Source organism: Meles meles, chromosome 18 (genome assembly GCF_922984935.1).
Source record: "Meles meles chromosome 18, mMelMel3.1 paternal haplotype, whole genome shotgun sequence".
NCBI classification, from domain to species: domain Eukaryota; kingdom Metazoa; phylum Chordata; class Mammalia; order Carnivora; family Mustelidae; genus Meles; species Meles meles.
This window is the reverse complement of record NC_060083.1, coordinates 32,171,596-32,199,387: the sequence shown is the minus strand read 5'-3', so window position 1 is coordinate 32,199,387 and position 27,792 is coordinate 32,171,596. Positions and strand designations below refer to the sequence as shown.

At 52.3% G+C, this 27,792-nt stretch overlaps 1 protein-coding gene across 5 annotated transcripts in view; it reads right to left on the bottom strand.

Moving 5' to 3' along the window:
- Nucleotides 1-27,528, bottom strand: part of CUEDC1 (CUE domain containing 1) — an 82,413-nt gene extending 54,885 nt beyond the window's left edge. For 2 of the 5 annotated variants that reach the window (XM_045986370.1, XM_045986374.1), the window contains exon 1: nucleotides 27,466-27,511. The gene's annotated coding sequence lies outside the window, so the exon portion shown is untranslated. Of the gene's footprint in view, nucleotides 1-27,465 lie in introns of all 5 variants that reach the window. The other 3 variants (XM_045986375.1, XM_045986371.1, XM_045986376.1) reach the window with 3 other exon arrangements.
- Between the last annotated feature and the right edge of the window lie 264 nt (nucleotides 27,529-27,792).

Genomic DNA, 27,792 nt, shown 5'->3' with positions numbered 1-27,792 from the left:
GCCGGGACATGCCTAAAGGCCCCTGAGGACTGCAGGCTGCCACAGAATGCCAGGGTGGGGAGTTTTCTTGAAAAGAAAAGCGATGAAAGAAAAAGCAGTGAAACATCCACCCGCACTCGTCCCATTCCCTGAATGCAGCTATTACATGACTTTATAAGGGAGTATAAGGGAGCACACAGTAACCTGGATTTAGATTCCATGGGAGCCCCAGGCTGATTTTCAAATCCTTATTCGAACTTAGAAGTTGGGTTTGGATGTGGTTCAAAACACGGAAGAAAGGGCTATTTCTCAATGTCTGGCCTGTTTTCTTTGCACTTCTCGCCTGCTTTCTTCGCAGACTCCCAAGTCCTGGGGAGGTTCTGCTTCGGGTTCTGAGTCCTTCCCGTCTCCCAGGCTTACTCTGACTCCCCGTGGCAACCAGCCCTGGCACCATGGCCTCCGGACTACTCCCCGAGCAAACCGCTTGGGGGTCTGCGGTTTGGCTTGCTGTTGGTCAGTGCCTCAGTTTCCCCACTGTTATCTTAGATTTTGCATAACTGAAGAGAGCAGCGGGAGTTCTGTCCTCACTCATCTAGGGGAGCATGGGGTTTGGGCACAGAGAGATAAAGTGACTGGCTCCAACCCACAGGCTAGCTTCAAACAGAGCTGAGCTGGGGCTCTCTGACCTTTGAAAATTCCTTAAGGTTTCTCTATCAGTCGTTTGCAACTTGTCTGTCCCTCACTCACCTTGCCCCTCTGTCCCCTCTTCCTAGAGGACACATGAATCTCAGGATTCAAGGCCACCGTGCTTTTCCTCAAATTAAACGATCTTGAAACCACATGGTCTGAAAGCATCCTTGAAACCGTGCCAGAAAAAAGTCCCCTGCCAGATTTTCCAAGGAGAACGAGAGCATCTAAACCATTATGAGCTTCGGTTCCAGCGATGGCTGAAGAAGCTTCTGGGCAGGCAGGTCGAGGCCTACTACTTCTGTGGCCCTCAGTGCCTTGCTTCACCTCTGTGTGAGCCTCGGTGATTTCAAATACGAGATGGTAACATGGCTACCACCTTCAGGCTTAAACGGAGATTCTAGACAAATGTAAAGACTGTCACGCAGGATTCTGGAGAAGGGTGTGACCTTGCTGCAGACAAAAAGTTCAGGAAGCAGCAGCTCTTACCATCATCATCACCCTCATTTGGGGCGTTTATCTTGAAGACAGGGATCCAAGTTAATTCTCTACTCCAGCTGCACGTTAGAATCACCTAGCATTTTTTCCTGTTTTAATACCGGCGCCCAGATCTTACCTATAGTGATCCTGACTCACGGCTGGGGTGGGACCTAGGAAATAGGTACTTTTTAAAAATTTTACAGCTGATTCTAATTACCCCTGGCTGAGAACGGATCTAAATCGGCGCCATTTAACAGGCACACAAACCTCCTGGGGATCTTGCTAAAATCCAGCTCCTGACTCAACAGGTTTTATCTGAGCCCTGAGATTCTGCATTTCCAATTAGCGCCCAGGTGATGGCCTCTGGAGGAACAACAACCAAAACTCAAGGTCTTCGGAAGATGGCCGGAAAGTTCGTAAGATTCTTTTCTGGACAGTCTCAAGGGCTAGTTCTGTCTAGCCAGGCTAGAGTTCACTGCCTCCTGGAAATGGTCAACTCTGTGACCTTAGACTGGGGCACCAGGACCCAGCACTAAAGCCTGTCACCAGATGACTCTCTCTTTAGTTTCCTGTTGGCTTTTTTAGGTTCTAACAAGAGCCTGCAGACAAGTGTGGCCACAAAGACGTACTTGCAAATTAATCATGACGCCACACCCTGCATTCACATGGAGTTGCCTTCTCCAGACCCGCCACAGGAAAAGCCAAAAGGAAAGGGCTCTTGTTACTTTCACTGGGATGAGCGAGGAGGAGCACAAGAGGGCCTGACTTGGCAGGATGTCCCAGCCAGGAGCTGAAAACAATGTCAGCTCTCCTCTGCCATACTTCTCTGATCAGCCAAACAGGAATGCTTCCTGCCTAGGGCTGGTTACATATGCGCACAATGGAAGAAAACGCCAGGAAAAACGTGAGCAGGGAGGGGGCTGAGCGGGCAGGTCCCTCTGGCTTTGAGGTCGGTGCATTCTGTGACCCTGACCAACATCCACAAAACAACACTGACTGGGCACCTACCGCGTCACAGGGAATTTGACAAAAACACTCTCATATGATCCTCCTGTCAACTTTGCAAGTCCAACGTCCCTGTCTTCATTGGAGGCATGCGTGAGGCAACGGGCTCAGTGGGTCAGCAATAACAGCAGACGCAGAGGTCAGAGCCGGATTGGAACCTAAGCCAGGCCAATCCTCCCTGCCTCTTTACACTGCCGTTCCAAACTCAAATCTCTCAACTCCTCAGCTGATCCCTTCACAGGGGCAGGAAGAAAGGGAAAAGGGTGTAAATCAAGAGAACTGGAAGCAGCTTTGGGTCTCAAGCACAAAGGAGACTGCTTGTTGTCTTTGCATCTGCTATTATTAACCATTACCACCATCAGACGCGTCATTAAGAGGCACTGGGAGAAAAGGCTGGTGTCTACCCTCCCATTTGGAGTGACTGAACAAGGCACTGGCCCTAGATAGTGTCCAGGCTGCTGCCATCCCTGGTCCCTCGGGAATGGGGTTAGTGAGCAGCACCCGATGACTGCAGGGGAATACCCTGGAGGCTCGGAGGGAAGGCTCTGCTTGTGGGACAGGGCAGGAGTCCAAAACAGCTCAAGGAAGGAGACCAGGCTGGGTCACAGCAGCATGCTCCTGGCACCTGGGCCACCGGGTCGGGCCCAAGACCGGAAATGAGACTCAACCAATTCCCTGATGGGCTCTGAGAGCCAACCTGAACTTGTGACCCCTCACCTTACCCCTGCATAAGGAGCAGAAGCTTCCTGAAGCTGCCAAAGGCCACTCAAACGAGTGCCCCACTTTAAGGACTAGGAAGCCGAGCACTGAAGAGACCGTGCTAGGAACCTCTGTCCCCTCCAGACCTACCCCATGGCCAGGGCCCTCCTTGCGCCTTGGCAAGAAGAGGCCTTGGCAGAGGCCCCAGCTCTGGATTAATATTACACCAATACAACCCAAACAAACGGCTCCTGCCTGCATGTTCCATAAAGTTCTGAGGCTTAAAACAAAGAAGAGTTGGGGAGAGGGTAGTCAACAACAGGGGGACATGCGAGGGAGCGGCACCATGGCCTTGTGATGAAATATTACACAGCCGTTTGAAATAATGTTTTGAAATCATGCCATTTCATTTAAAAACCCTCCTTGTGCAGTTACATGAAAAAACTACATACAAAAGTCGGTAATCAGTAAGATTACAATGATTTTTTTTTTAATCGACGCACATTAAAAAAAGAACAGAAGGAAATACAACCGAATTTTATCGGTGGCAATTTTTAAGCGATCGGGATGATCATTCCTGTGTTAGAGATGAAGCATTTTCCAGTTTTTCTTTAGTGAGCATATAAACTGTGCAGGGAGAAGGGGAGCACATTCTAACCACAATCTGGGCATCTAGAGTCGGGGTGAAGCCCTGCCCGGGGGGGGGGGGTACTAAACCCAAGGCAGCCCCCAGCAATGAGACGGGACCACAACGCCTCCAGAGGTCCACAGGGCTGTCGCGGTGACACCTGAACAAGCAAATGGGGTGGGGGGACGTTCCCAAGGGGCTGAAATTCTCCAGGGAACAGAACAAAAAGCCCATTAGCCCTGAAAGTGCTCTACAGGCTTGTGGTGAGACTCAGTCAGGCCCAGTCAGGCTCTCTGCCCGAGGCAGAAAGGCAGAAGACAGCTGCCACCGCAGGGCTCCCAGGTCCCTTGGAGACCCCAGCAGACACGGATTCCCGCTCCCCGCCCCAGCACAAGGATATAAAAGAGACAAGCTTCACCATATGGGGCTCAGGAGCCTCATGGGAATGTCGGTGGGAGTGAGAATGGCAGGTCCCTAAGCCGTGTGCAAATGTGAAGGAAGGGGGTTTAAAGCGAAAAAACTGCACCAGCTGTCTCCTAAAGAACACTAATTACAGGGGCTGTGCTGCCGGAACCAGGCCTGGTTCTGCAGGCAGAGATCCTCCCGGGAAGGCCCCCTCTGCAGTCACCCCGCCGCCGCCTGAGCTCCACTGCCTGGTGGCTGGGCAGGCCTGCCTGGGGCCAAAAAGCAGGTTCTGCAGGTCCCACTTCCTGGGAAGTTCCCATCACAGGGTCAGGAGGCTGGTGCTGAGTGCCAAGGCCGGGTGACACTGGTATGTGGAGAGGGCTAGAGAATTTCCTTCTCGGCAGATTTGAAAGACCTAAGCATCTGGAACAGCTCAACGTTAAAATGGAAATTAAAAAAAAAAAAAAAAGAAAAGTGACAGCCTTATCCCTGGAAGCTGGGGAATGGGCAGAGTCAAGTGGAGAGAGGAGGAAGGCAAGTTCTCAGCCATCCCTCACTTGCAGCTCATGGCAAGAAGCACAGGTCACCCATCACAAATGGTGTCCCTCCTGGAGGGCTGCCCGTGGCTGGCATTTCTGCTGAGACACGGCGGGAGGTACTGAAAAAGGGTGAAGCCAAGGAGACAGGAGCGCCTGGGCGGCAGCCCTGAGTCCCACCCTTGCTCTGCAGCTCCCTAGTCCCCGCACTGCCCAGAAGGAGGCATCAGGGATGCCCAGCCTGGCCACCGTACACAGCTGTTCCCATGGCAGTGAGAAATGTATGGGCCTGCACTTCCTTTTTTTCCTTTATTTTTTAAGATTTTATTTATTTATTTTTGCAAGAGAAACAGATAAGCAGGGGCGAGAGGCAGAGGGAGAGGGACAAGGAGACTCCCCACTGAGCAGGGAGCCCCATGTGGGGCTCGATCCCTGGACCCTGAGATCACGACCTAAGCTGAAGGCAGATACTCAATGGACTGAGCCCCCCAGGCTCCCTTGGGGCAGCACTTCTAAAAATTATCAAATTCTAAACAAATGACGGTTATCATTATGATTAGCGGGGTGTCATGATAAAGCGTGGGCATTTTACTCCCCTTTCACAACAACATGCGAAGCAGCTGCAAACACAGATGAGCACATTAACGTGTCTCCCCCAAGATCATTCACTCACACGTTCTAACCCTGGACCCCAGAGGCCCCTGTGCCCAGCCTTGGGAGGGGGCCCTGGGGAGGGGGGGCGAGGGAGGAAACAAAACCAAGGAAGCCAGGGAAGAAGTAAGAAGGTTAGCACTGAGATTCCACTCGCCTGGGAATGCGCCCGCGCCCCTGGGAAAGAGGCCCAGATGAAAGGAGGCGCAGCTGGGGGAAAACAGGCCGTGAGAACAGAAGGGCAATTGTTCCGGGCCAGGCCAGGCGCTGCACCCGGAGCAGCCGGCCCGGACCGCCGCTTTGTGCGCTAATGTCATTAAGGGCCCAGTGGGGGCCAATGTTTGGAGTCCTTTAACTCCTCGCCATTCTCACACAACAGCTGAGCCAGAGCGGGGGAGGGGCGGCTGTCACGGTGGCGGCCGGCCTGGCTTTCCGGGCAGCTCAGCTAAAAGGGGGCAGCAAGGGGTAGGTGGGCCTGGGCGGCAGGAGGCAAAGCCCTCATTCGGGGCCTGAGAGGCACTTCCTCATTACTGTCCCCAGGAGCTCCCGGAAGCCCCGCCACTGCCCTGACCCCAGTTAACACTCCCACTAATTGCTGGGGCTGCAGAGAGCCTGGGGAGCAAAAGAGACAGAATTAATTAAGGGGAGAAAAACGAGTCTGCTGCTCCATTCTTCATTTCGGCTCCTCCCCAATCTTCTGGATTTCAGGGAAGCTCCTGAGGCAGCGATCTCCACGTGCAGAGCCAAGTCCAACAGCACGGGGAACGACTGACCAGGGGCAGCTAGGTCAGGCAGCGTCTAGGAGCCTGGCTCCACAACTCTCCAGCCCTTCAGATTTCCCAGAGGTACCGCAAGGGGTCTGCTCCCCACTCACTCAAAGGAAAGCCTCACACTCAGTCCAAATATGGATGCCCTAAAAGAGGGGCCATGTGGGTTCTTACCACTGAGGTGGGACTCCTCCAGGAAGCAACGGGACATTCTGTAGACTACACAAGAATGCGACGGGAGCATTTGACTAATGTTACCTGGTCCAATCTCACAACTACCCTACTGAGGTAGGTACTGTCTTATCCCCACTTTATAGATGGGAAAACTGAGGCTTGGAGGAGATAAGTAGCTCATCCAAGGTCAAAAAGCTACCAAGTAGCAGAAGAATGATTCAGACCCCAGAACTCGGACCCCCAAGCCCATGCTTTTGCCCCTTTGTCCCATTCTGCCGGTCACTTAGATAGTCTAGTCCATGAGAAACAAGCCTTGTAGAGCTTACAATCAGGTAGGAGAGTCTCAGCAAAGGGTTCTTGAGGGTTTGATAAAGTCCACGGACTGCCCCCCAACCCTACCTCCCCCAAAATTAAACACACAATTCATCGGTTTGTGTGCACATTCACTTTCCAGGGTGGAAGGGAGAGTCCAAGTTCTCTTTAGATCATTGAAAGGATCTGGGACTCAAAAAGAGGTAAGAACTGTGGGCCAATGAGGTGATGCCTTGCTAACTTGCCTCTAGAACACAGATCTTTTGACTTGAGTCCTCTATTTCACTTCACCTCCTTGCTCTGAAGAAACAGCCAAGAGGGTAGCCTAAATTTCTCCAGAAAGGGAGGATGCAGAGAACTTGCAAGGGATCAGGGAACTTGGCAAGGAAACTCCACCCAGCCCGCCTGGGAGAGGGTGAGCCGGAGATACACTGCGCTGGAGGCGGGGGACAGCAGTAACAGCAAGGTGGTGCAGGATGACATGGATTTCCTACAGTGTTTATTACTTCTTTCCATCACTTAAAAACAAGTTCCAACATTGTCCCAATTCTGATTCTGGATTTTGTTTGGGTCTACACAGACGCAAGTTCATGATCAGTAGCCCTAAACTATCAGAAATTAACAGGAGAAAAAAGTTTCTGTTCCAAACAAATTTGCTAGTTTTAAAGACCACTGTCTATCCAAAAACAAGGGCATGCTTTTACAAGGGCTACTGTCTTCAATGTCAGATGTTCCAAGACATTAAACAGTGACGATGGTGCCATTTGATTAGCCGGTATTATCAAGGGTGCCTTCTGTGCACCGGGCTCTGTGCCTTACCCATGCTTATCTCATTGAATCCTCATTCCCATCCTATGAGGTGGGGGCATTATCATCTTTGATTTACAGATGACAAAACTGAGGCTCAGAGAGGCTAAACAGCTGCCCAAGAACACACAGCAAATAAGTGACAGAGGCAGGGTTCAAACCCGGGTCTGATCCTAAACACAGGGCTCTAGACCAGGGCCACTAAAACCATGCTCACAGACTATCCACAAACTGTTAGCTATGGGTCCCTGGCAAGATACGTACAGGAAAAGAAAATAGGTAAGGATTTAAAGACATTTCTAGGGGCACTTGGGTGGCTCAGTCAGTTAAGTGTTCAACTCTTGATTTCAGCTCAGGTCAAGATCTGAGTTGTGGGATGGAATCCTGCAGTGCTGGGCTCTGTGCTCAGCAGGAATCTGCTTGGGATTCTCTCTCTGGTCCTCACCCCAGTCAATTTGACATTGCCTCAGCCTCCCAGCACATAGTTGTGGGCTTGCCTCTTCGAACACCGTCAGACTTGCACAGACCAGTCATACTCATTGGGATCACACACCCATCCCTGAATTAATGAACAACACAACCCATCCTTCACCTTGGCTAGTCAAGGAGCCCTGTTCTAAAGGGCCAGACGGCCAGCCAGTGACGTCCGGCAGGCAGGCCCCGGGAGAAGTACTACACTCCTGCGTTCGACCACACTGTTTACTCCTTATCAAGGGATATTCAAGTCTACTGTGAGAGCTAAGAAATCTAATTAAGAGCTGGAAGCATCAGAGGAAGGAGTGTAATGTGAGTCACCCCAGCAGGGCAAAAATATCCCCTCAGTGGCAGCCAGAAAGGGCCATGAGCAGCTCCCTTCCAAATAGGAATGGTCTCCACTTCCCTCAGGTCACCCTCAGATTATGTGTCCCACTCCCTGAAAATTCTTGCAATAGAGCCCTTCCTCCTTATGGCCAATCTCAGTCTCTCCTAATTCAACTTGTGACACGAAGACTGAAGGACTATGTCCTTCTCAAAGGGGCAATTCACAGAAGGCAGTCCAGATCTTCCGTTCATTGAAGGATTTACTCATTTATTCAAAAGACATTACAGCCCAGGGCAACTGGGTGGCTCAGTCCATTAACCATCTGACTCTTGGTTTTGGCGTAGCTTGGGATCTCAGGGTCATGGGATCAAGCCTCACATCAGACTCTGCGCTCAGAGGGGAGGGAGTCTGCTTGAAGATTCTCTCCCTCTGCCCCTCCCCCACTCAAATAGATAAATCTTAAAAAAAAAAAAAAATAGAACAACTGCCATGTGCCAGGACCATCAGAAAGTGGGCATACAGCGTGGACTCAGCAGACTAGGGCCTTCCCTCCCCTTCTCTAAGGAGCAGGAGGAACTCATGAAAGAACGGGCCCCATGCACCAAGCCATTAACGAAGGCAAAGGGCATTGCCTGCTTTGACGCCGGAGGGAAAGTGAGCAGCTTTCCGACATGCATGAGCTTCGGGAAAGCCAGCCCCACAGAGGGACTGGGCATTTGAAGCCCACGGTACCTGAGAGGGGCTCCTTCACTCCCACAGAGCGGAGAGGCCCGAGGGTTACTGACATGCACAGCTAGCAGCCAGAGAAAGGGCCTGAGGTCCTAACCAGAAGTCGCTGGGCAAAATGCAAGCCCACCTCCAGGGTCATCACGCTGAAAACATCCTCTACGTCTCAGATGACTCTTGCGAAACCACAAGCCTCTTCCCCCTTTGCAAAAACCGAATCACATTCTCCTGCCTCCAGACCCTTCCATCCATGTGCTGTTTCCCTGCACGATGCTCCCACCTGGTTCCTTTCCCCCCAGCCATCCGTCCCTCCTTCTCTCAGAATCCTGCTCAGCACAAATCTCCAGAAGGTCTGGCGCAGGCGCAAGAGCAACATGCCTTAACCTGGGGCACTCCTGACATCTGGGACCAGATCATTCTCCGCTGCGGGGTCAGGGCGGGGGGGGGGGGGGCGGCATATCCTATATATTGGTAGATGTTTAGCGGCATCCCTGGCCTCTAGCCACAAATGCCAGGAGCACCCCCATCCCCAGTTGTGCCAACCAAAAATGTCTCTGCACACACCCAGTGTCTCCTGGAGGACAAAATCATCGCCATTTGAGGACACTGAACTGGAAGGATGGCCCATAACCCTGGTGGTACATGAGGGACCCCTGGGGAGCTTATAGAACTCACCCAGGCCTGAGCCCCACCCTGCACACACCCTGGTTCTGGTCTCAGATTCCACAAGGAGACAAGAATGGCAGTCACTTTACAAGCCCTTAAGTTTCTTGTCCTGTGCTGGTTGGTGCATCCATTAGAACGGGATCTCTCTAGAAGCATGAGCGATATCTTCTTTTTCCCCTCCTTCCACAAAGCTCAAAGTAAATTCCTCCTATTCTGGGCTGATCAGAAAAATTTGGAAAGTTCTTGAGCTCCCTCCGCTTCACCTTCAGATGAAGAAACCTTTCAAATAGCGCCATCTCCCCCAAATTCAATGGCATATGACACGAAGAATTTACAACCTTTCAAACTTCAGGAGAAAGAGGGGACAGAAGGCATGAGAGTACGTGAAAATCTAGGCACCGGATTTTGCTCTCAGTGTCCAACCTGTGAATAAGAACCCTTCCTGCTCTCCCTTGGGTATAAGGAAACTTGGCTGAACAGCCAGGACGCCCGCCTCCGTATTCTCAACTTTGTGGATTCCCACCGCCTTCAGCCAGAATGAAGGGGTGACGCTGGAGGTCAGTAACAGTACTGGACTCTCTAGTCTACCAGACCAGATGCTGTGGTCCTCGGACTGACAGGGACTTGAAAATAATGTCAGCAGGCCCAGAATCAGCTGTGTTCTGAGGCTGAACGACTAGGATCTTTCCTCACACATCGCTCAAGGATCCCAGGAGGATTGGGAGAGCTGACAGACAAACAGAGGGCTGGCCATCATTCACAGCTAACAGACCTAGATCTACGTCCTCTGTCTTCTCTCCCCACACCTGAGGCTGCCCCTGCCGGCCCCCTCTTCAGACAAAGCCAGAGAGGAAAGCAGAGTCAAGGGAAAAGATCTGGTTACAACCCCAACCTTCCCTAAATGGAAATGGACTCATCACTCACTCATTTGGCAACACACACACACACACAGAGGAGACCTCATAAATGATGTAGGTGCTTAGTGAGCAGCCAAGCATCCTTCCCGGTTTTTACACTTGAGTTAGCTGAAACACAAAATGATGGGAGGGGAATCCAGGAGCCAGGCTCCCCCCAAGACAGCAAAGCCTATCAAGCTCCCAAGATCAGCCTTCTCACAAAGATTCACTGGTTCATACATAAGAATACAAATTGCCAATGAGATTACATTACATTAAATGAATGATTTAATGTTTTCTGGGAGATTATAGTCATTTGCTATTCAGGGCCAAAAAGGATGAGTAAGTCTTAAAGATCTGCTTCCCGTGGCCCCTGCTAGCTTGCTGAAATCAGTCTGGGGCACCAAGGCCTTCCACTCTGAGGTGGCCAGCGGGATGGTGATTTTTTTTTCCCAAGCTTCCTTCCCTCCCCTCAATTACACACACACCCTGTTGCCTGGAGACTGAACGCATTCCTGGTGCTTACACTTTTTTTTTCATTCCCCAGAAGCAGGAGCTTTGGAAACTGGGGCCTCCAGGAAACATGCCTGGGGCGGGGGAGACGGGGACCCGAGTGACACTTCCTCACTAACAGGCCCGCCCCTCCCCACTGCCCTCCCTTTCCTCCCCAGGACTGAAAAGCCCCAGTGGGCTGGAACTGAAGGGCTCCCGCAGGGAACAAGGCCTCCTTTGAAAGCCGGTGTTTACCGCAGTCCCGGGCAGGGGTTGCCATGGCCACGGTCCACCTTGGCAGGACCCCGCAGGCCCCAGCACCGGGACACCCGCCCGGCCCCCAGCACCCTCTCCTGGGCCCCGCAGCTACTGGAGGCGCTGATTTTCCACAAGTCTGTGGCTCAAAACATAATCCTGAACGAACCAAAAGAGGATTAGGGCTCCCCTCATCCCCCAGCAGCCCAGGGGCCGCCCCCCTCAGGGGCTCCCAGACCCGCCCGCGCTCAGGCTCAGGGCGACACTGCCCTCCGGCAGCTAATGGGGTGACTTCTTTCAGCCATTCATGATCGCCGTGCCCCCGGAGCCGAGGGGGACCAGACCCAGAGGTCGCAACTGGAGCCCCGGGCTGCGGGAGGCCACGGCGGCGCGGCCCCCAGGACAAAGGCGCAGCCCCGGCCTGCAGGCCGGGCCCTGAGAGCAGCCTAGTGGCCCAGAGGCCAGCGGCGGACCCGCATTCCACCCTCGCGCCGCCCCCCATCGCCCCCGCCCCCGGGACCGGCCAGAGGGAGCGCAGCCTCTAAATAATTCAGCCCTCAAACTGCTCTGCTCATAAGGGTTCCTTCATCTCTTCGGTAGCTCTCCCAGATCAGCAGTTGCACAGCGGCAAGCACCGTGATCCCAAACCTGGGCAGGCTGCCGGACCCACAGCCTTCCCAGCCGCACCTCCCCACTCCGGCCCAGGACGGAAAAGAAGCCACTCCTAATTCATCCAATTGCTGGAAGCAGATGGGGCGTGGGAGGAGAGGTGGGCGGGCGGCGCTCCTGGGGCTGTAGGCTTCACCTTGCACCTGGCAGTGCTGGCAGAACTGAATTCATAGAAGGACCTGAGCGGCAGCGGGCTAGCCCTGCCTGCCTCTGCCAGCAGTCTCCCCATGCTCCCTCAAGCTCCCTAGCTTCCGGGGGCTTCCTCCTGCAACCCCTGTGCCAGGAGGCTACACAGCTCTTGTGTTCTTTCTAATCAAAGGGCCTGGGCATGCAGAATCACCATGTCATAGGTCCCTGTCCCTGCAACTGGCCAGCTTTGGCTTCTATTAATAATACTAGCTGATACTATATCATGTAATCCCCACCATAACCATATGAGGAAAGTACTACAAATATCCCCATGTCACAAGCAAGGAAACCCCGACTCAAGGAGGTGAAGAAATTTCCCCAGGTCATATAGCTAGCAAAGTGAAAAAAAAAGGTTCACTCCCAGCTGTCTTAATTCCAGACTCTATGCCTTAACCCCACGTTACACAGACACATGCATACACTGCACTACAGTCTCAGAGAGCTAAGCCCAGAGAGGTGAAGTGACTTGCTCACAGTCACACAGCCGGCTGGGACAGTATTAGACAAGGAACGAATTGCCATAGCCTGGGCTAAGATCCTTTCCACATCACAGTTTTAACTGCGGAAGCATCCATACTTACGCAGCTGAGAGCACATGTGAAGTACTCTCTCTTTTACAGTGTTATGATCTAATGGCCTGTAAACTTAACTTGACCGCCCAGCAACACCCCAAGCTAGTCTTGTCCATTTCCTCTTGTCCGGGCTCTGTGTGATCTTCTAACAAACAGCTCCTCTGCCTCTAGGAGAGTGTGTGTGTGTGTGTGTGTGTATATATATATATATTTGGTTGGGGTTTTTTGTTGTTGTTGTTTTTTAAAAGCAGGCTCCTCCAGGCACCTGGGTGGCTCAGTCAGTTAAGCAGCTGCCTTGGGCTCAGGTCATGATCCCAGGGTCCTGGGATCAATTCCTGTTTCTGCTCCCTGCAGAGTCTACTCCCTCTGCCCTTCCTTCCACTCATTCTCTCAATCTCTCTCTCTCTCTCTCTCTCTCAAATAAGTAAATAAAATCTTTTTAAAAAATAAGGTAGGCTCCTCTCTCACAGCATTGCTTCTCTCTCATCCCCCTGCAAGGCGGTGTAATCTCCCAGATTCCTAACGAGAAATCGCACACCAACATGCCAGCTCCCATTAATGCAGCACTTTACAGTTCTCACAGTTTTCTTCCAGATGTTACTACTCCACAGTCCTTGAACCAGGTAAGCGCAGGCCCCATTCTGAGGACTGTCTCCACCCCCGTGCACAGAGGAAAGCCCCCAATCTTTGTCAATACCTTATAGACCCTGTGCTCCCGGCTATAGCTGGTTGGACCAACGGGAGACAGCTGACACAAACGGGCCACTCAGATTCTTTCCCCAGGAATCTGAATCAAGGTTTTGAGCTACCCTTCAGCCTGATGGCTCCTGGAACCAGAGTTGGTCTAGGTGGAAGATGACGGGCCATGGCATCTGGCACACATCCACAGAAGCAATGGTGTCCCGCCCTTGTAGACACTTGGGAGGCCAGCCCTATTTCTTAGCCTCAATTCATCCCTGAGACTTCAAACAGCTCAGGCCGGGTTCTGTTACTTGCAATCAGTGGAGTCAGAACTAAGAGATGGGCTGGGTTATTATCCTCCTTTTACAAATGAGGAAAGAGGCTCACAGACTCACAGAGGTGAGGTGACTCAATGAAAGTTACAGGCCCCACGTGTAATAAAGGAGAGGTTAAGGGGAGCCTGGCTGGCTCAGTCAGTGCAGCCTGCGATTCTGGATCTCCAGGTGCTGAGTTCCAGCCCTGCCTTGGGCATAGAGATTACTTAAATAACATAAATCTTAAAAAAAAAAAAAATCGCTGCTGTGGGTGTCCTTCAGTGCCATCTCATGCCTCCTTCTCTTCAAGGATTAAAGGAAGTGGCAGGTGTTCCCTTCCTGTCAGTGTAAAAAGAAAACGGCAACTGAGGACAAGTGATTAGGCCAGAGGCACTCCAATGGGCTAAAGCCACGGTGAAGAAATACAAAGTGCTCATCTTTGAAAGCATGAAGGCAGCCCCTTGCCCCCCTATATTTCCCAACCCCCTATATTTCCCAATGTCCCAGCTGGCTGTGTGACTGTGAGCAACTGTGACTGTGTGACTAGCAGTTAGGTTGAACCCATGGGACTAGTTCTGGCCAATGACATGTGAATGGAAGTAAGGGGTGTCAGTTCCTTGCAACGCAGCTAAGCCAGGGGCTGCCTCTATCTCTGTCTTCTGCTCCTGTGGTGACTCTGAAGGCCCCATAGTCCAGAGGTGTGGCTACAGATGGGGGAAGACTGCCTAACTGCATTGGACTTTCCACGAGCACCCACTAAGCCTAGATTGTGTCAGGCCACTGGGGTGTCAGGGTTCCATCATCACTGCGGCACAGTCTAGCCTCCTGACTGAGGCTCACAAGTTACTCAACCTGAACCCCTCAGCACAGTTCCCCAGTCGGCAGGATGCTGCCTCTGTTTGTTTAAGAAATATTTCCAGTGGTGCCTGGGTGGCTCGGTGGGTTAAAGCCTCTGCCTTAGACTCGGGTCATGATCCCAGGGTCCTGGGACTGAGCCCCCCCGCATTGGGCTCTCTGCTCAGCAGGGAGCCTGCTTCCCCCACCCCCTCTGCTTCCCTCTCTGCCTACTTGTGATCTCTGTCTGTCAAATAAATAAATAGAATCTTAAAAAAAAAAAAAAAAAGAAAGAAAGAAAAGAAAATAAATATTTCCAGGGTGCCAGCACCAGATGCTGTTGTGGGGAGAGCCAAGAGCACCATCGGGAAAAAGGCCCTGTCCCTCTCCTCAAGAAGCTCCTCATCTGGTGACCCACAGGCCCCGCTCTGGGACTAAAAGGAATAGTTCTGCAGGTGGGAGAGCGGGCCCTCCCAGGCAGCCACAGGCTGAACCGAGTGCTGAGGAAATGTGTGCCACCAGGAGGCAAAGGCAGCTTGTCCCAGAGACTCCAGGAGAGTGGCAGCCAAGAGGGAGTTCACACCAGGTTTTCACACCCTGCGCGCAACCAGCTCCCCTCCCGCCTGCCTCGTGGCCACACACAAGTGCTTCCCGAGCCCTGAGCACAGAACACAGGAGAGAAGGCACCAGGCAGGAGTCATCAGGACAGCGGTGGCCGGTTGAAAACAGAAGCAGCAAAAGACACGACTCATCGGCCCTCACCCTCCTCTGCAGCAGGAGTCTCTCCTCTGGGAATCACCACCCCCCAACCCCCAGCTTAATCTATTTTAGTCCAAGACGTCCCAAGCGACTGAGCTCTTCTCCCGTGACCCCGCATAGCTGAGAACCAGCCAGAGACATCATCACTGTCAGGGCCTGGTGGCTGGCTACAGTCTCCTTCCTTCATGCCGAAAGCTAGATGAGAAGTTAGCTGGCAGGGTCGCCATACACAGTTGTGTGAGCTGTTCACTTCGTAAGGTTCCTGTCCAAGGGGGGCAAATGGGGCTGGAATCTAGCCTGCGCTCTGCTTACCCACTCTGTAGCCTGGAGAAAGTGTCCCTTCTCCGAATTCACACAAAGGTATCCTGCTGTATGCTGAAGCCACAGAAAACCTGGGGCCAGCGCTTCCCCATAAAGAGTGAAGAAGCCTGATGATGAGTGCATGGGCATGCACTGGTCTCTCTACTTCTGTGTGTATTTGAAAAATTTCACAATAAAAGTTTAAAACCCAGAACTATCTCTCCCAGTAAATGGCTGTGTTACTTGGACAAGTGATGTTACCCCTTAGCCCTCAGCCTCAGCTCCCACATCTAAAAAGACAACAATCCCTGGTTCATAGGGTTGATATAGGTACTAAATTGGATTACTTAAAATGAAATGCTTGACACAGAGTAAGTCCTCTTTCAAATGGGAGCTATTAACGGTAGCGGCTGCCAATGGCCAGGGCAGGAAGGAAAACGAGGCAGAGAGGCATTGTTGAGAAAAGCTAATGCTCTGGGAAATGTATGCCATGAAGCCAGAGAGAGTCTGAAAGCACAACCAGCCTCGGAATGTGAAATTCCAGGGGGCTGGTGTGAGGAGTTTCCTTGCAAACCCCTCCTGATCCCCGTCAGCCTTCACATTCCCCTGGGGAACCCAGCCTCAGTTCAGACTTTAAATTAAGGTCCACAGGGGCGCCTGGGTGGCTCAGTGGGTTAAAGCCTCTGCCTTCGGCTCGGGTCATGATCCCGGGGTTCTGGGATCGAGCCCCACATTGGGCTCTCTGCTCAGCGGGGAGCCTGCTTCCTCCTCTCTGCCTGCCTCTCTGTCTACTTGTGATCTCTGTCTGTCAAATAAATAAATAAAATCTTTTAAAAAAATAAATTAAGGTCCACAGAAAGGTCACAAAGAGTGTCTCAGAAAAGGAGATGTTCCCCAGCCCCCAAGCAAACTCAGAGAAAAACAAGGTAACTTGTAGGTGGGGTTGGGCAGGCAGAGAGTGGTCCCCCTTCCCAACCACCCAACCAAGACTCCTATCTGGAGTCCCAGAAGAGAACAAGAGATCCCCGAAGGGTGACTAGGATGACCCAAGGGATCAAGCATTAGCACAGGGAGGGCCCCAGCCACCTTTCCAGGAAGGGGGTATAAGTAGCTATTCACATTCCTGAAGGTCAAAAGCTATTTTTGAATTGTCTAGTTTTATGTAATGAATTTTTATGTGAATGTCTTCAAAATTATCACTGCTGTGTGTGAATTTCACCAGTGGTCTGTCATTTAAAAAGGACACTTACACCCCCTATTCATTTCCCCTTAAGGCCTATTCGTACCCCAGAGCCTCATAGGGAGGGTGAGGGCTGAGGGTGGCCGTGAGAGGAAGCTGAAAGGCCCTGAGGGACCTCAGCCTCAGCCTGAAACCCCAGGCCCCGTGAGGCAGCCTGGCCCTTGCCCCGGGAGACCGCTACAGAAAGCTTCTGGTTTCAGTCAAATGCCATCCCACTCTCTTGCTCTCTCCTTTCTTTCTTCTTTTCCAGGATGCTAGCTAAGAGGATGATTCACTCTCTTATTAAGTCAATTCATGAGAAAAAAAAGTCACACAAGTTTCCAGTCCTCTCTTCACTGAACTCAAGCCACTCCATGGGGCATCCCCATAAGCACGTCATAGAAATAAGGTAACAAGGAAGAAATTCCACAAAGAAACCCATCCTTCACCCTTCCCTTCACGTCGCAAGAATTCCCTATCCTTGGCAAGTTTTCTAAGTTTCTAAAGCTGTCACAGCGTGAGGGCCGAGCTGGGATTTAAAGACAGGCTTCCAGATAAAAGGTGGTAAGAAGAGGAAAGAAGCACGTGGCTCTTAAATCCACAGACGGTGCACTCCCTCATGGCAGATAGTAACAATCCACCCAGAAAATGTCCTTCTCTGTCCCTGCCGGCTCTCCTCAGCTCTGTCCCAAACTTAGAAACAGCTGTTTCCCTGTAACTCCAAAAAAAGCTCTCATATGCTCCGTCTCCTCATTCTTTCCAACACCGTGATCTGTACACTTAATCTACCTCCAGGCTCAGCTTATCCATCCCTCAGCTCCTCAAATACGAAGAGGAGCAGTCAAAGAATCAGAAGCTCAACACTACCACGGTACAAAGCCCTCTTGTAAACACCATCTACAGACTCAGCAACCTGGCTTTCCGAGTTGGGATCCCGGCTCCTCAACTTGTTGTGTGACCTTGGGCAAGTGGACTCAACCCTTTGTGCTTCAGTAAAGTGGTGATAATACTATACCCACATAGGGCTGAGCAAATAAATTAATGTGTTTAAGAAGGTGCCCGGCAGGGGCGCCTGGGTGGCTCAGTCTATTAAGCATCTGCCTTCGGCTCGGGTCATGATCCCAGGTTCTGGGGATCGAGCCCCGCCTTGGGCTCCCTGCTCAGCAGAAAGCCTGCTTCTCCACACCTCTCCCATCCCCACTTGTACACTCTCTCTCTTTCTGAAATAAAAAAATAATCTTTAAAAAAAAAAGAAGAAGAAGGTGCCTGGCACCAACAAGCCATGTAATAAATGTTCGCTACTATCACTAGACCATCGCAATGATCCTCTGCGGTAGGGGGTATTATTACCAGCTCTGTTTGGCAGAGGTGTTCAATAGCCATTTATTGTTATGGGTAAAATATAATAGCTTAAAGTTAGGAAAAGTACACATTAAAAAGTTAGGTGATCTGGGGCACCTGGGTCTTGACCTCAGGGTGGTGAGTTCCAGCTCCACACCGGGCTCCAGTTAGGTGATCTGCTCAGAATGACACAGTCCGTACGTGGCAGGGGTGAGACTCAATCTCTGATCCTGGACTCCAGGTCACACCCTCACAAATTTCACACTTTCACACGCCCCCTCCCTTAAGTGGGGAAATTTGAGAAGCTCCATGGATCAGCATCAAAAACAGATTTCAACTCTGTAACCCCCAGAGAGTGGTATCATCTCAGGGGACCATTGCACGATATGTCACATAAAGTTAATTTCCACTTGTTTTGGTAGGCAAAGGAAACACACCAAAGCAACCTCACAGAAGGTACCACCCCATCAAAAGGGTCAAAAGACCCCCCTCAAGGCCGAGGCTTATCCCAGCCTCAACAATATTTCCGACTAAAAGGGCTCCTTCCGGAGACTCCTAGGCTGTCAGCAATTTGCCAAAAAGGTCAGCGCAAATCGTCTGGGAGCACATTTATGCAGGCCTGGCCTAGGCCGTGTGGACTTCTGCCAAGCCCATAGTTTTTTAAAACGCGCACTGTCTTCACCCTTGATAAACAGAAGCCAGGCTCCAGAAATATTTCCATTACACACAAAAGCCCGCTTGCCACCACAACTCATCAAAATGGGTGCTTCCAGTTTGAGGAGAACTCTTTCATAAAAACATCGAGAAACACCCCTACCTTTCCAGCAGAGGTAACCAACCTGGTATTTAGGGAACCTCTAAGCATGAGTAAATATTTATGGGAACAAATTATTTGGTAAACATACGCTCCTGCCCAAAGTCTAATTATATCTAATAAATGGATGAAGCCCATCTCTTCCGGCTCTGCTGTGAACATCCATCACAAGGCTTCTCCTCACTGCTTCCACAAATGCTCTTCACGTCGTAGATCTAGCCTGAGGAAGTCACCTTCTGGCCACGCTCGAGAGCGAGCGAGGAGGGAAGAACACTCAGCATCGGAGCCCTGGCCTGACCACTGGCTGCCACGTGATTTCACGAACCCATCATGAAAACAACGACAAATGGCAGCAGCAACGGGGTGGCGAACGTTTATGGAGAACTTACAAATATACCAAGCACTGCGCTAAGGACTTCATAAGTATTTGATTCTCGTTAGCCATCATTAGGGAATATCAATACTCTCACTGTGTGGGTCAGGAAACCAAGACTCAGAGAGACCGAGTGACTGTCCCAAGACCACGACAGTGAGTAGCAGAGGCCGCATTCAAACTCAGGTGCTTAACCACAAACCATGGGGCTTTTCGAGGTGCCTGGATGACCCAGGATTACAAATTCCTCTAGGAGAAGGCTGGGTGAGCTTCAAAATCCTTTCTGGCTTTAAAATTCAGTGATTCTTTCTTTTATTTATTTATCATTTTTTAAAATTTATTTAGATTTTTTTTTAGAGAGAGAGCACTTGAGAGAGCAGAGGAGGGCAGGGGAAAAGGGCAGAGGAGGGGAGCAAAGGGAAAGGGAGAGAGAGAATCCCAAGCAGGCTCCACACCTGGGGCTTAGTCTCATGGCCCTAAGATCAGAGCCTGAGCCAAAAATCAACAGTCAGTTGCTCAACCAACTGAGCCACCCAGGCGCCCCTTATTTATTTATTTATTTAAGATTTTATATTTTATAGTAATCTCTAGGAGCACCTAGGTGGCTCAGTCAGTTAAGCGTCTGCCTTCAGCTTGGGTCATGATCCCAGGGTCCTGGGAAGGAGCCCCCATCAGGGTCCCTGCTCAGCAGAGAGCCTGCTTCTCCCTCTGCTTCTCCCACTCTCCCTACTTGTGTTCTCTCTCTTGCTCACTCTCTCTGTCAAATAAATAAATAGAATCTTTAAAGAAAACAAAAAAGTAATCTCTACACCCAACATGGGGCTCGAACTCACAACACCGAGAACAAGAGTCACACGTTCTACCGACTGAGCCAACTGGGCACCCCAGTGGTTCTCTCTTTTAGAGATAAAATGAATTTAGGACTTGGAGAATAAAACGCAGTGACGCGCTGGGACCGCTAAGAGTGATGAAACCTCTGTGTGTGCCTCCCCCAGATCCAGTCGGGGGAGGAGAAACGCTGGTTTTCTAGGATCACGATGCCCGGGAAATAACCAGACTGGCCCCAAACCGTCTCTGGAAAAATGAGAGCTTAAAGTTCTTACAGGATGCCCCAACTTGCAAGGGTCTGCAAGTTCTCAACTGTCAGCTCACAGAATTTAATTCGACTTCTTCTCCTTTTTTTTTTTTCCAAGGAAAGTCAGTTGCAAGGAAACGGGCACAGTGCGGGCTGGCTTGAAGGACACCAGTCCCGTGTATGTGGGCCCTGTGGCATCCTTACACCTTGCCTCTTCCTCTCAGGTCTACACCTGCTCACAGAGAACCCACCTCATGCAGGTAATGTGTGTTCTACAACTTCCCCTTGACCTCCTAGCCCTGCGGCTCAGCAGTCAAATAACTGTGCTTGCTTGTGTCCTATGCACACTCGCTGATATCTTCACACACTCCCTCCCTCATCACCCATCCCAGTCTCCAGGCCCACAGACACTCCACAGCTTCCTTGCCCCACTCCTCTGATTCATCCTCTTCTCCTCCCTGCTCCAACACAGGAGTTCCCTGCCCGGCCACCTTGCCACTAGCCCCCACGGCCGGATGGGGAGACTCTGGCCCAGCTCGCCACCCCTCCAACCCCAACCCCCCCCCCCCCCCCCCCCCCCCCGCAGCACGGGTCTTAGCTCGCCGGCTCGCTCGGCTCCTGGCACAGCCTGAAACCGAAACTAATCTCAGACCTGAACAAACTGAAATCATTTCCTATGCGTGATCGCCCAACATGACCACAGAGAATCTTCTCCCCGACAGAGCGCCAAACCAGAGCTCTGTCTGGTCCCCCTAGAACCTACTGCTTCTGTAACAAACAAGGGACAACGGGGTCAGAGGAGGAAGCGGAGTGTTTTCTGCCTCTGCTTTGCTTTCATTGGCATGAGTCCACTTAAATTGACCCCAGCAAGCAAAGCCCACCACCCGGTATGTTCAATGTTCAACAAGAGTTCATGCTTGGCTCTTTCTTAATCAGGTTCTCTTCGGAGAGCCAGCCTTGTTCTCTTCAGAGATCTCTGTAGCCCTCTTGCCGAAGGCAGTTTAGATCACTCTGTCATATGCTTTCCCTAAATCTGAAAAACACAGCCTTTACTTTAGTGCTAGGAACCGCAACAACAAACCTCAAACATTAAAAAGGAACATTATAAATGAACATAACGTCAGCCCTTAATGATCTTTCAAAGAATTATACTTTTTTTTTTTTTTTAAAGATTTATTTGACAGGGAGAGAGAGACCACAAGCAGGCAGAGAGGCAGGCAGAGAAAGAGGGGGAAGCAGGCTCTCCGCTGAGCAGAGAGCCTGACATGGGGCTTGATCCCAGGACCCCGAAACCATGACCCGAGCCGAAGGCAGAGGCTTAACCCACTGAGCCACCCAGGTGCCCCAGAATTGTACGTTTCGAGGAAGATCTTAAACTGCGTTGTATTCATTCACCCTGTTGCCCCCGCACGCTTTGGGACCCCCTTCTCTGTGGCTGGGGGCATTAAATGATTCTGCTGCTGGCTTAAGCAAAACACACAACTGGAAGGACAAGGGCACCGGCCCAGCAAGTGTATGGTGAAAGAGTAGTAACTTTTGGATTGTCTGCAATTTACTTTTCATTCAGCAAAGTTTCCCGAGGGCCCCAGATGCGTCCCCAAAGCCCTTCTAGGGGCCAGACCAGCAGGGTGACGAATGGAACGTCATTCTCAGAAACGTCTGAGCGAAGCTGGCGCTCTCCAGCACCAACAGCCCAAAGGTCAACCACTTGCGGGTTTCCAGCAGCCCTCCTCACAAGGCGCAGCCCCCACCCTGCGGCCCACCCGGAAGCAGCCCCTTTGACCCGGCTCAGTGCAGGGCAAGACCTAAGCTGCTGGGCTTGGCTCACGAGCTAATGGATAAACCACTCCGTGTTACGGGGCATTCTTCAGTCACTTCCTTGGTAAAATAAGGAGTTAGGCCACATTTGAGCAATCTTCTAGCTCAAAAATTCCAGCTCCTAAAAAAAAAAAAAAAAAAAAAAATTCCAGCTCCTCTTACCCTCCTATCACTGAGCCGACACAGACCTCCAGGGGCCTCTACTTCATCTTCCTGTCTCCAGATGAAACATCTTAAACCACCAAGACAAATGAAACTTGTTCCCATTTCTAAAGACCTTTGGGGGAGGCCATTCCCCTCCGCTCCTATGAGTCACTTGTTCTCACATCTCACGTCCGATCGGCAAGGAACATTTTCCTCATACCTTACTTGGGTCCTTCCTCTGCTGCTTGCATTCATTTGCCTCTGGTTCTGCTTCTCAGTTCGGGGAGACAAGAGTGAATCACGGAGCTCTGAGCAGAAACTTTTCTTGAAAATGTTTTTTAAGTAATCTCTACACCCAACCTGGAGCTCGAACTTACTGCACTGAACTCAAGCATTGCAGGCTCTACGAACCGAGCCAGCCAGGCATGCTCTTAGCGGTAACTCTTAGGAGATTTTTATTTCTTCTTCAGCAACATCACTGCACACATTATAAGGGGTGACTCTTAAAAACCACAAGACATCAAGGAAGCCAACTGCATTTCCCGGTTCCTGACTCATCCTGGCCAGCATGTAGCTGGATCCAGAACATTCGGCCTTTGGTTCTGATCAGAGTTCGTAAAGTGATGTCCTCCATGGCCAGATCAAAAACCCTGGAGATAGAAGCCATCTTATCCTCACTCAACTCCAGTGCCCCCTCTTGCAGAGAAACCTTCCCTTCCCCAAATCTTCTGGCTGGCAGAGCGTCCCCTCTGCAGAGCTTCGTCTCACTACAGTACTTGTCATGGCAACTGGAGTTCTAGGCTAACATATCTGTGTCCCCTACTAGACCACCACAGGCGTCCTGCGGGCAGGGGCTGTGTCTTCATGACCTCTATACTCGGGGTCAGGTCCCAATAGAGTGCCTGGCCCTTGGCCAGTGGTTCTCAGCAGACTGAACATTCCAAGCATGTTCCAATGATGTCTGAACGTTGCATGGGCAGCTCTTCAAGCATAGCATGAACCCCTTCAACCTCCCTCCCATCCCCACCCCTCTATCCTCCTCACCTCTCTCCACCCCTAGCCCAGGAGCAGTCCCTCTAATAATTTCTCTAAGGATGGAAGCTCTGTAGCCAGGCCTCTTGGATTCAAATCCTGGCTTGCCCACCTTCTAGCCATGTAATCTTGGGCAAGTCATTTCACCTCTTTACATCTGTTTCTTTCTTTTATTTTTTTTTTAAGATTTTATTTATTTGACAGAGATCATAGTAGGCAGAGAGGCAGGCAGAGAGAGAGAGGAAGGGAAGCAGACTCCCTGCCGAGCAGAGAGTCCGACATGGGGCTTGATCCCAGGACCCTGGGATCATGACCTGAGCCGAAGGCAGTGGCTTAACCCACTGAGCCACCCAGGCGCCCCTTTACATCTGTTTCTTGACTGAAAAAAATAGATATCGCATCTCATAGAGTCTTGTGAGAATGAAATGAGCTGATCCATGAGAAGCACTTGAAACAGGGGCTGACCCATAGTCAGTGCTTGATGAGTGTTAAAATGACCATTTCCCCAATTCCTTCCTTCCGGAACCCTCCTCCACACTGCAGCTTCCACTCTTGACTGCATCTTGGGCCTGTCCCCATCCCCATTAGACTCCCTTCCTCCAGGCCCACTTTGCCCTCTTCCTCCAGGACCAACGTTAGCATCAACATAAAAGCTGTGCAACTCTTTCTAACTTGTTATGAGCCTCTCCCCCACCCCCAACCCCCATCAGTTTACAGGGCAAAGTCTCCAAAGAGAAGGGAGAAGAGTTGGTTCCACAGCAGGGCTACAGGTGACGCTGAGTCATTCTGCACCCAGCTGTGCTGCTTTCTTGTCACCCTTGACATTTCAGGCTTCCCGTCTCCCCATCACGCCGTCCCCTTTGCTCATAATTCAAAACCCTCATCCCACTCCATCTGACCCCTTCTAAAGCCAGCTTCCGCCTCTACAGTCTTAACCAAAGATTTTCCTTAACAATAAGAAGCCTCAGAACATTAGCACCCATGTGCGGGAATTAATCGCTTCTGCATTAAGGAAGTACACTACACTCTTTGTCTGGTATACTTGTTAGATCTCCTTCCACATTTTCTAAAGCTGAGAGACTGAAGCATTTACAAAATCAGAATGGAAGATGAAGGGCTGGGACTTCCACTGTAGATCCTACACTCTAAACTAACGAGCTTCGATGAGAAAGAGCTCAAAGGAGCCCCAGTGACCTCCTAGGGGAAGGAGGTTAGAGGGAGCTGGAACTTTTTTCTCCCACCCATCATTCCTCAAAGACACTGGGTGCCACCGTCACAGAAATGAAAAGGTCACATTTTACAAGGGAGTTTATGTTTGCAGGCCCTGTTCTAGCATTTATCATTTATGACCGATTTTAAAAATAAGAGTCCTCGCCGCATGATTAGGAGTACGTTATACTGCTCTGAAACATGGGAGGTGCTCCCTGGGAGGCTGCAAGCAGAGCTAGCAGAGAGGCACGGAGTCAGCCACCACAGCCAGAATCCCAGCTTCACCAACAGGTGTGTCCATTGCAGCAGCGGACAGGCAAGTCCTGGCCACGGAAGAATGTGAATTTTTAGTTGCTGCCACAGGACTCTTACATCTCACCAAGACAACCTCCAAGTCCCAAGTTCAGGGACTTGGACCACCGCCTCTCCAAGGCACTCTATGGCTCTTACTTCCGGTAGGCCTAGGAGCCAACAAAAACGGAGGCCTCTCCTCCTCCAGGCCATCTTGTATAGTCAGGGGGTGATCCCTGTCTGGCTCCCAGCTTCCTGTCCCCAAGGCTTTTGTCGCTTTATTGCTGCAGGTTGGGGGCCGGGGGGGTGGTCAATCAAGGCAGAGTAAACGGAGGAAGCTCTCAAGGAGAACACAAGTGTGAGCACTACTATATACTGAATACTGTGCAGGAGAGTTAAACAAAGCAAAATTCCCACGAGCTACCTCTGTATGGGGGCACTTGAGCCTAGGAAGGGCTTCCCAACACTGAAGCAGAGAAGTCAGAGATGGCAGATCTTACCAAAGGCTCTCCCAGGTCCCCAGCAAATGTAGACACCACAAACCTGAGCAGCCAAACTCAGGAGCTCCAGCTAAGAAAGACAAGGCAGGCCACAGTTCCTGGGGGTGGACTGGGATTGGTGACAACCATCTTCTCTGCTCCCACTTGCCTTTTAAAGTCCAGCGATATAAGGAAACTACAGTAGCCAGCTCCCGGCCTTGAACAACTCTGCCCCAAAACCTCAGCAAGAGGAGGAGTATTCTCACACTTACACTCCCTACCGCAGCTCCTTCTCCCACCTCACCCCCACTTTCCTAAGATAAGCCGGGGCTCTTAAAGCACCTGGCTCCTACACCCAGTAGAAACAACAGAATACCCGTCCCATAAACTAACCCTCATATTTGCCTCTAATTCAGTAGCACTGTGGCCCCGGCCCTGGCCCTTCCCACCACACAGCAAAATCAGCCCCTGGAGAAGCCCCCCACCCCACACATCTGCCCCCATCCTCTGGCTAACCGTAGGGAGCCGGGATCTGGTCCAGAGGTTCCCAGGTACCTATGGCCACAAGCCCAAAGTTGCATGAGAAGGTCATGAGAAAAGACCTCGTGGGAGGTCTACTCTTCGCACCCTGGATTCTTCACTGACCGGCCATAAAGGAGGGAACTGTTCTGAACGGCCTATGGCTGGACCAGACTGTGGATCAGGGGTCTTGAAAGGGGTTCCAGTTCCTAAGGGTACGGTAACATTCTGAGAGTGCCTACAGAATGTGTCCCTGCACGCATGAGTGCTTGAGGCAGGAGCAGTCGGAGCTTTCACCAGATTCTCAAAGGGGCCCGCGACCCCAGCCTGTGGCCCCAAGGTCCCACCTCGTCGTAGTATCACTCCTAGGCCATCCTAGCTGACCAAGGTCTCTCTGTTTAAGGATGTGCCCAGACCTGAGGCACCACTCCTGTTTCCTTGTCTTCTGCTCCTTCCAGGTGCAGAAAGGGGACACAAGTGTCTCTGACCCAACCGTCCTGCACACACCCTTCAGCCTCCGCGTGACCTGAGCCAGGTTTCTCTCTCTCTTCCAGAGAGGCCACCCTCCGTTCAGAATAGAGGTCCCAACGACATCAACCCTCGACAAGGGAGAGGGTCCAGTTTCACACTTGATCCCACGAGGGGGCCAAATCTCATGGAAAGCGGACTCCTCTATGAGAGAAGCCTGTGTCCCTCACCTCCTTCAGGTGGCCACCCCGACCCAGGTTGTAAAGATGAGAATGCCTGCCAAAGAAAAGGGATGAGAGGCCAGAACATCTCCCTGAATCCTTTCTCCTGGACTAGGTGGCTCAGGGTGCCGCAGGATAACCAACAGGAAGGGTGATCCCCCACGCTCAGTGGCACTCCTGCCCAGGGGCCAGGTGGGGAGTGAGGTAGTCTCCTTGCATCCCTGTGCCACCTCTATGACATCTTATTTCTAAACTCCCAGTCATTCCCCTCACCCTCCACTCTCACCCAATAAATAAATAAATAAATAAATAAATAACGAAATAAATATTAAGGGAAAATCTAAAACCTCCTTCCCCCTAAAACAAATTCCTCTCCGGGAATTTATTTTCCATATAAATTTCCTGCAGCCCAAACTTCTTTTAACGGGAAAAGAAATGGCCAAGCCTGGGCTAGGTGTAAGGCAACAATGCCAGGAGAAACTGAAGAGGAAAGAATGAATAAACGCCAACACCAGCCCCCTGGAGCTTTGAGCCCGGGGCACATCGAGCCGGAGGGGCGGGGGAAACAGGGGCGGGGACAGCGCGTTCTGAACTTTCCCTAGAGAGTCACCGGGAGATGCAGCTCCCAGGGGACCGGGTGGGACCAGAAAGGGCTGAACCGACCTGTGACACCGGCAGGGACAGGAAGCCAGCCTCCCCTCCTCCTAGAAGGAGCTCTGCCCCCGGCAGGCGCCCCCCACCAGCCAGCGCCCCCAGGCCGGAGCAGCGCTGCGAGGGGCGCCCACACAAAAGGGGGAGCGGCTGGGGCGGGGGCTCAGGGTGGCGCCCGCCGGGGGAGGCCTTGCAGCCCTTCCCCGCGCCGCCCGCCGGCCTGCGACCACCCCCCTACCTCCCAGCCCCGCTCCCCACCCCACCCCCCCGGTGCCCGCCCGGCCCGCGCGCCCACGGCCTGGGCGAGGAGGGTGGGAGTCGAGGGGAGGGGGCGAGGGCCGGGACCCCGCCGCGTGTGCGCCCGGGGCTGCGCGGGCTCCGTGGGAGCCGCGGCAGCAGCACCGGGAATCAAACTCGCGCCCGCTCGGCCCTCCCGGCGGCGCCGCGGAGATCCGCGCCCGAGAAGGTGGGGCCGCCGGACCGGGCCGGAGGCGGCTCGCGCTGGGGAGCGAAGGGAGGGTCTTACCGAGCAGCCGCCACGCGCGTCCGCTCCCCGCGGGCCCGAGGGGCCGGCGGGCGGGGGAGGGGCCGCGATCCGGCGGCGGTGGCGGCGGTGGCGGCGGCGGGCCCGGCGCGGCGGCGCGGCTGGGGCGCGGGAGGCGGAGAATGCGAGGCGAGGCCAGCTTCCTAGCGGCGGGCGGCGAGAAATGCAGCTGTCCCTGCGCGGCCGCCGGCGGGGCCACAAGTGGGGCCGCGCGGGGAGGAGCGGGGCCGCGGGCGGGGCGCGGGCCGGGCCGCGGCGCCCCCAGACCCGCTCGGAGACCCGACCCCCTCCGAGAGAGGAGGGGAGCGG